The following is a 9,127-nucleotide window of genomic DNA, read 5'->3' on the forward strand; positions in this document are numbered from 1 at the left end:
CTTTCCTCTGGCGCGCTGAGTTAAGAATAGATCCAAGTCCCACAAGCATATATCTGACCCATTAAAAATAGATAATTTTTTCATGACAACTAATCCCTGTATGGCGAAGCAGATTAAGCTAGAATAAAATCAAGGATGATCAAATGTTTAATTAAAAAGAACAAAAATATTTAATTAAATTATATATCTGTTGATTCGAGCAAGATTGTGTATTCCCGAGTATGCATATCTACAATGGGATTTCCCGAAATATGCACTTAGAATGTACACTTTTGCTGACTTTCAACGTGAAAATTCTGTTTTACCGTAACTTGAGTCGGTAGTTACTTGATGTAAACGTTGACCGAGGAATGGCGCCATTGGTCCTGAAACTGCTACGTCCCTAACCTACGATGCAATGCTACTACCGTGAAGAAACAACTTTTTGATGATTGAAATAGAATAATGATTTATGTAAAAACCTGTTTTACAAATCAATATGTATAATGAAACATCATTGATAGCGAACAAATTCAAACTAAAATAATTTAATTTACGAATCCGAAAATTCTCGATTAATGTATATTTTTTCATGGACTCACCGTGTTCTGTCACTTCTTCGTTATTCACCATGGATAATTTTGTTCATAGTTCCACAAGATTGATGTGCAATAAATGTCAAAACAACACATCACATTGCAACACTGAAATCATACTAGCATAAAGATCAAATGATTATCAAGTTCATCTCGAACAACTTGAAGAAAGAAAAGTCCTTTTGAAAGCTTAAAAAAAATTCATATCACACACGACGACAACTGGTAAACCCGTTTCCGGTCTTCGAATGGGGTTGCTGAAGGATATATGGAAGCGCTGTTAACTAGGTTGTTAGGTACGCAGATAGCTAGGTTGATAGGTACGCATTCAGGTGGGTATAGGTTGTGGGTAGATAGATTCTTGGGATGTGTGTGTAGCGTATACAAGGTGGGGGTGGGCGTCGGGACGCCAGGCGTCGCTGGCGTCGAACCGGCGAGAAATAGACTATAGCTTAACGTGTAAGACTACGGAGTAGACGGGAGCCGCGACCCGAGCCTATCCTAGGTCCGGCGACGTATAGCCTGGCTTGGCGGTGGACGTCGTGAACTCACAGTTAGAGTCAGAATTCACGGGCGTTCACGTCCTCGGGCAACATCTACTTGGAAATATATTATCGGGTCCAGCATCCACGAGAACTGGAGGGAGAGATTCGTAACAGGAGCATCGCGACGCAAGCGTGCAAATTGATTGCCGAGCCAACGCGGAACCAACCCTTGAAATAACCTAAAGCGGCAGCCGTGCCCTTACGCGCGACCCACCTCCAAGAGACACGACGAGGATCCTCGACCCTTCGATCCTCTGGCTCACGTATCGCAAGCCGCCCTCACTACGAACAACCCAGGGATACGATAAAAGAATATAAATAATCAAACGCGCCCAGATATCTATTTATAATTGTTCAGTGAATACGTGGCACGAGAGCGTGCCTTTTCACTCGTGGGATATTCGTCGGGTACCTGTGAATATAAAAACATAATAATTAAGGAAAGCCGCGAATGGACGACGAGCGTAGAATTTATTTTGTGATTCTGAAAGAGATCGTACGAGATTTTAAGATACGTTGCAGTGTGTGACCAAGTGCGATTCTCGGATATGACGAGCGGATACGCCCGGTTCACGTGATACCCTCCCTGTCGCCTCGAAGATGCGGTAAGTTCCTTATATTCCTAAAATTATGTTTTCTTTTTTATACGATGAGCTACCGCGTCTGTTATTTCCTTGAAACAAGGGGAAAAGCATCAGCGGCATTCACCCACTCTAGCCATTGTGTCGTATCGTTGCTCCGATGATTCTCGTCCTCTTGTCAAATTTCAATGATTCTCAGCATATTCGTGCTTTTGGGAAATATCTGAGAACTCTTCCATTATTCCCGACCTGTCCCACGGATCATTTACATCTTGGTAGAAATGTCAGCTTTCGTGGGAATAATTTGTGAGCGTCGTGACGAAAAGGAGCCAATGATATTTAGCGAGCGGCTTAGATATCTCAGGTTTCTTGAGGATTCCCAATAATCTGACGTTTACGTAGTAATGTTTTACTAGATAAAGTGAAGTGCGTGACAGTTGAGTAGATCGGAGAGGAAGAAATTTAATTCGAAATGGGAGAGATGGGGAGGTCAAAGACCAGCTTGAGGGAAAATTCATTAAGGCATCGATCAATTTAGAGAAGCTCCTTGACTCGCGTTCCATCAAATATCTTCTTTGATGTCAAGTGACGTACATCACTTGGAAAATAATAGGAAGTAAAGAGAATCAGGAGGAAAGTGAGTAGTAAGCGGCTTTCTGGCCTTCCGCTTCCGATAGCTTTTAAGTAGTGAACTATAGGCAGTTCCAAAATTATCGGGCTAGGAAACCCTAGCGGCTCAAAAATTCTCATGTAAATCGTGGACGAATGCCATTCCAGCGTGCCAAGTACTATGAGGTTTTGAATTCTCTCAAATGCTTAGCAGTCGAGTTCCTTCGAACCCAACGAGTACTATCCTCGACACACGTGTCCCGTTCCGGATGCGATCGTGTTTCTATATCCACAGGACTTTACAAAATTCTTTTATAGATTGTATGCGAATAAGTTTAATAGCCTCGCTTGATTGTTAAGTCACACAATATTTCTTTTCGATTCTATTGTGATTATTAGTTAGCTTTAAAACAACAAATTGGCAATCAAAGATTTGTTATTTTAACCACTGTTTTTATACATGCCTAAATTCTGATCGTGATCCTCAATATTCCATCTTGGTCTAACATGTCAAAATTATTATTATTTCTATGACGATTCATAAGACCATATATATTTTTCTCAGCCAGTTTCTACGAATCCTTCTAATTTTTATGATAATCAAGAGCCGTCCCATTTACTACTGACGACCTATTTATCTGGCTCTGAAGCGTCGTTTTCGTCAAATGCCAGTTAAAAAAAACGATGCTGTGTGGTTCAACTTGATCTCCTGAGCAACACTGCCAAAATAGTACCCCTTGGCTGTTACAATGTTGGTACATACGCTGCATAAAAATATGTAACTATCGGATCATGCTAGAATCATTTATCCTTTTATTTCATTTTTTTTTCTAAAAACTGTAAGCTGTCACAATGAAATGCATTTATTCTCAATCCATAATTCATCCCCCGATATCGGTCTTTAAACGAAATGTTTCTTTCCTCTCCCTCCGGATCAACTGTCTTCCTTAACATTTTGTGGGAGAAAAAAGTTTGCAAGCGAACTTAAAATGCGATAAGGACACGACAAGGCTCTTGGCGTCGGACAAACGTTATTTTGTATCACTGCTAGAGCCAGTGATACTCAAAGTCGTAACAAATCGTTAATCTACCTCACACACACGCCCAGTAGTACAGTCAGTACAGTCATTCGACGACGTGTCAGGATCGCTTGAAACGTGGGCGAAGCATCGTTTATTTTCATTTCCTCATTGGTTCCCATTTCGTACAGTCTACGTTGTGGATAATGCTTCAAGAGGAATCATCGTCCGCCATCTCTTTCTCTCTTCGCCCCTACAGTCTTTTACGAGAACAAAAGCATTCGCTAAGAAGTTGGCTTATAACCTAGAAACCTTTACCACAGATGGCGCACAACCTGAAGTTACTCCCGCTTGAGTTTGATCCTCTTGCACGTTGCACGAAGTTCGAAGCAGCAAAGTTTTCCCTTTGAAAGAGTAAGAATAGTGCCAACAGTATTATCGCCATTTCCGTCGCAACTAGCTGCAGTCTCCAGAGCAGATGCTTTTAAAGTGTACTGTAAGTGTTCGTAGTACGGATGTAAATTCTATGCTAGTCAAGCTCTAGTCTTTTTTTAGAACACGAGAGACAAACAGTTCGACCGAGCTGACGTTAGTCGCAAACGCACAAGTGAAGTAAGTGCGTGTACGCGTCGTTCGTGGCACTTTATTACCCACGTAACATATGGGGGTTTGTACGCCGACATTTTTATATCGAACGACAAAGATGATACAGTATAAAGTGAGTAAGAGGGTAGATAGCATCGTAAGAAAATTTTTCAGTTTCCCTCAGATAATATCAACGTCACGTTACATAAATTTCGTATAAAGATTTTCGCGGAGATGAGCTGAGTCTGGCGCCGTGCTTACCGAACCCATGAAATTATTACCAAATTTCTTCCATCGATAAATTTGTTACGTCTTGGAATTCTAAGCTGATACGAGTTGGCTTTGAAGGTTACAAGAGACATAGGCAAAAAGCTTTAAGCACCATCCAGAAATATCCACATTCATTTTATATGCGTATAAGCATTTGTGGAAGACATCTCGAGGTTTATGATGACTGGGTAGCTGAGGATTCGAAGCATTTTTGAAAATTTTCAAGCATATACAACACGTCTTCCGTCAGCTGCGATTCTTTAATTTTACTTATTTCTTTCTTTTCGATAACTCATTTTAGCTTTGTGGCGTCGAATTCAAATCGGCAATTACCCAATCTATATTTTAGATAGTCTAAGGCCTGATATTAGGTTCGATTGGTCTTACTTTTCGAGAGTCAATTTCAAAGTGATGTTTTGAACCATGGATTAGTCGAAGTCCACTCGTCGTCCAAATAAAGCAAAACTATTTGTGATATTTTTAGTTCTTCAACTCTGCTTCAAACACATCGGTATGAACTCATGTCGATCTAACATTCGTTTGAGACAGTATCTTTCGTTTTCTGCTATTTTTTTTCTTTTTACTTTTCTTAACCCTCTGTTTTCTCTCTCTGTCTCTCGTTTTATACGTTTTTCGTTCGCGACAGCGATTTATCGACAAGGACCAACAGCGGTTCTCAGTTCATAGTTTATCTCTTGATCTCTAACGCATTTAAGAGAACTATGCTCTTTCACCGTCGGCATCTATTCCTTTTATTGATTCACGAGGAACTGGTATAAACAGCTCGAATGTATCCGAAGTAGCCTTATGTCTGCAAACCTATATTAAATCGTTATACTGGCAAGTCGTGTGGTTACGCGGAGACAATAAAAACAAGTCTACCATACAAGCGCCACAGTATGTATTTAATAGGAAACAAAAATATTGATCCTAGGTAATGCTGTAGCAGCCACAAAACAGCGGAACATATACGTATATGGGCGCCCGAAGAGTCTTACTAAATATTCAATACTGCTAACATACTGTAAGGTTAAAATTAAAAAAAAAAACGAGAGATGCGATAACAAAAAATTGTATAATATTTTTACAAGTAATTTTGATGTACATCAGACGCAGCAATGTATCTATTAATAAAACGCAAAGTACAAGGAAGCAATTAATAAGCTACCAAGTAGGTGGGGAAATGACTGAAATAATATTTGATCAAAGAAAGTGCAGAAAGAATGGACAGATAAGGGTGGCAATCAGAAAAGCGGGTCAATGGACACGGATTGTAATAAAGAAAAAGGAAATGGGAAGACAGTAACGATGGTGCCGACGATGGCGATCCTGACCATAATGTCTTTGTGTTCCTTTAGAGGAAGAAAGAGAAGCTAGAGAAATATTATTATACGCCCAGGCACAAAGAAATGCACAGTCTGATCCAGTCATAACAAACGATCCTTATCGCGATTCTTGTGTCGCATCGTTGCACAGGAATTTGGAAGCCAAACATTCAGGGCTTCCAAGCCCCTGGTTGCCCCACGGACGTTGGGTCGATATTTTAAAAAAGCGTTATGCCCTTTTACATTCAATAAATATGCCATTTCTCAAATCAATGCGTATCAACAGTAACCGGGAATTTCGATTGGCCTTTTACGAATCCCCAATTGTACACGGTTAAGTATGATACATATATCAGGTCTGTCTGATTGTTAACGACGTACATGTGCTACGAGATCGTAATAAAATCCTAGCAGATGAATTCAATGAAATATTGAAATTTCATTCTCCAAAGTCTCCTTGTGTACTTAATCGTTCACCGTGAAAATAATAAAGCTCAAAGGCCTATTCAATAGCGGTTTACTCACTCCAGTTTGAAACGTCATGACATCAGAATTATGCTTTTTGTTGCCTTTCTCCGATTTATATCTGTATACACGTAGTAAGTAGTTTCCTCAAAGATCCTCCTCTAAATTGAATATTACAGTCGAGAAGGAATTATGCACGTACCAGAGAGAAAAACAGAAAGAACTCGAGAAATTATTACTTGAATTATTTCTCGTTCGTATTTAAATGCTCTTGGGGACGTATAAAAAAATAATGTCCACGATTCTTAATAATTCCGAGTTGTGTACGCCTCTGGAATTTAATCAAAATGACGCCGGGCATCAGACGCCGCCTACGTGATATAAGGACTTGCAACGTGAGTCAAAAACTCGAAGTCTTTTATTAAATAAAAAATTTTATGCTGCAAGGCTTGAAAAATATTATGATTATTCACTTCTTATTATTTCGTCTACACTTGTAATTGGTTGTAACGGGTCTTCAAAAAATATTTTCGGGATGTCTATGATGTCTATCCCGAAGGAGAGGCCCTGGCCAGTGGACGTACTTAGCGTGTGGACTCTGACTAAATATAACTCCTTAGCACCAGTCACTACCGTGCTGTGTCTTTATAGTTGGAACGGTCCTCGAATTGTCACAGCCAATGATCGCAAACTAAATTAACTTTCGGTGAGTTTAACGACTGCGTGGTGTCGTTCTTCTTCTGTATAGTAGCTCGCTTACCTTTTGCGTCGACCTAACCTAACTTAACTAGTTCTGATATAACGAATTTTACCTGTCTCGTTCACTGGGCCACGCCGAAACACGATCCATTTCTCGTCTCCTCGTATTCATCTACAACTGAACGCCATCTCGTAGACGGATCGGAAGGCCACGAGGGTATCACGCGACTTATTGAAAATGCCAAGAGAGTTTGTGTGATATTGGAACTTCTAGATTGAGTAGTCATATATAAAATAATTGTATAAAATAATCTATCTATGAGTGAGTTACGTGCTGTCATTTTATTTCTATATTCCAATTTCCGTAGGTTATCTGATACGTCGTGAAATGCATTTTATAGGTTATGTTTGGTTAGCATGCTAGATAGTTGGACAATGGGATTGGAAGGTGTCAGAGAGACTTTAGAATTGAAAAAAATAATTCAAGGAAAATGATGGTAAGAAAGTATACCGTACTTTGTGCTATTATTTTTATTCATTCTCAAGCATTCTAGCTTTGGAGTTATTCGATTTTCAAAGGACGCTCATAAAGGTGAACAGTCGTGACGGGATTTTTTGTGTTCTCCAGTCTAGTCTCCCGGCGCCCTACACTGAAGTGTACGTAATAGATTTTAGACTGCAAAGGACAACATAACCTCGAAACTGTACGTCAGGATATTCGCCAAGGTATTGATTTCGTTCCTAGAATAACACTTTTATCTAAACAAGTAGACATAGCCGCAAAGCTACGGAGGGAGAACTGAAATCCGATTTTCTGTAATGAAGTCAAGATATCGCAGTGTCAGCCGATCTTAATGCTCTTCTCACTGGTAAAGTTTGCTTTAGGCCCGTTCATCCTATTTGATATTACGTTAATCAATTCCCGATAAGTGAGGATTTCTGCCGCTAGATGGAGAGGACAAAAAGAATAAGCGCCGTATACATAAATCCTTTCACTCTGATACGTGGGAAATTGCAAGACTTGTACTAAGAGCCAAATGGAAAGCCATTGGAAAATAAAGAAGATCAGGGCGCCAGGTTGCCAGACTGGCATCGTATACTTCTTTGACGATAAGTGTCCTACATTTTTGCCAAGTTCACGCAGCCACACGCTCAAAAGCGTTCGCCTGCAGGGAGAGCTTCGCTAGTATTTAGGCCCACTAAATATAGCAGACCTCCACTTTAAATCCCAGGCCGCCAGCCCAAACGAAACCATCGAGCTACTACTCTTGTTTCTGGATCTACTATCCTTGAGGAGTAACCTTCTGACCTTATATCCTTAACGTCCTCAGCTTTTGCTCTCATGTTCGTACAGTTGAGTAACAGTCAATTATCTTCCCTTAACGTCAATTCGTCAACCATCACATGTTTTGTATATGGTCCCACGTGGTTCGCTGCTCTGAAGTTTTCGCTGTTGTGAAAACTTGAGATTCCTTATGATCCGTTAAATTTCAAGTGAATCTAGCGAATGATATCCACCGCTATCTTTGAATTTCCTTTAAACTTGTAAACTCCGAAACTGATACCCAATTACGAGTCTGAAATTTTTTATGTCGTTTTTATGCTCTTACTAATCTACCTCTCCTAATGGCTAAGGTATACAGATATACAGGTGTATACCTTTATACGTCCTATAGGTAGAGTGTTAATTATGAACTTCAATTTTATTGTAATCAACAAGGAGATGACCCCTTACAATAGGTCAATATTGCACTTAGACTATGCCATCGTGGAATTAATCAATTTTAATTCCTCTCTGCTCTACTTTACATTACACGTATATGTATTATACGTAATTACTACTTCTAACAATTTTCAATACTCTTTTGACACGATATCTATACTATTCATTAAATAAAAGATAGTAGCCATACCAAATATCGATTAACTTTTTCAAGTATTACTCCTCTATACCAACATTCAGATTGCAACAAAGGTAATGAATCATTTTAATCTCTCGTAGCTACATCAGTATAATTATCAGCATATTACGTTATCGCTATCATAGTAATTATTTAATATCATATGACATCGTTCGATCATAGTTCAATAAAAAATTATAGAAAATATCACAAGAAATATTTGTATTATCGATAATTAATAGTTTCTTAGTCATAGATATATATCTGTAGATACAGAAGGCGATGCCCTCGGTTAGCACATGTGCGAATAGTGACCACGCGAATCTTGCGTACTAACAAGGTCTGACCTCGCACTCAACTTGTTCCACTGACCGAAGTAGATATATAGGTATGTGCAGTCATTAGCCAGACTTGGGTGACTTTTGGAACGTTACTATATAGTTATCGATTGTCGGGCATCGACATGATAAAAGTTTAACACGACAATATGTCCAGAGGTTACAAAGGATACGAGCTGCGGAAACCTTTGTCCTGTAAAGTGACAGCTTTACAT

The sequence above is a fragment of the Cephus cinctus genome, unplaced genomic scaffold, assembly GCF_000341935.2.
Source record: "Cephus cinctus unplaced genomic scaffold, Ccin1 Ccin1_scaffold0690, whole genome shotgun sequence".
Taxonomy (NCBI): Eukaryota; Metazoa; Arthropoda; class Insecta; order Hymenoptera; family Cephidae; genus Cephus; species Cephus cinctus.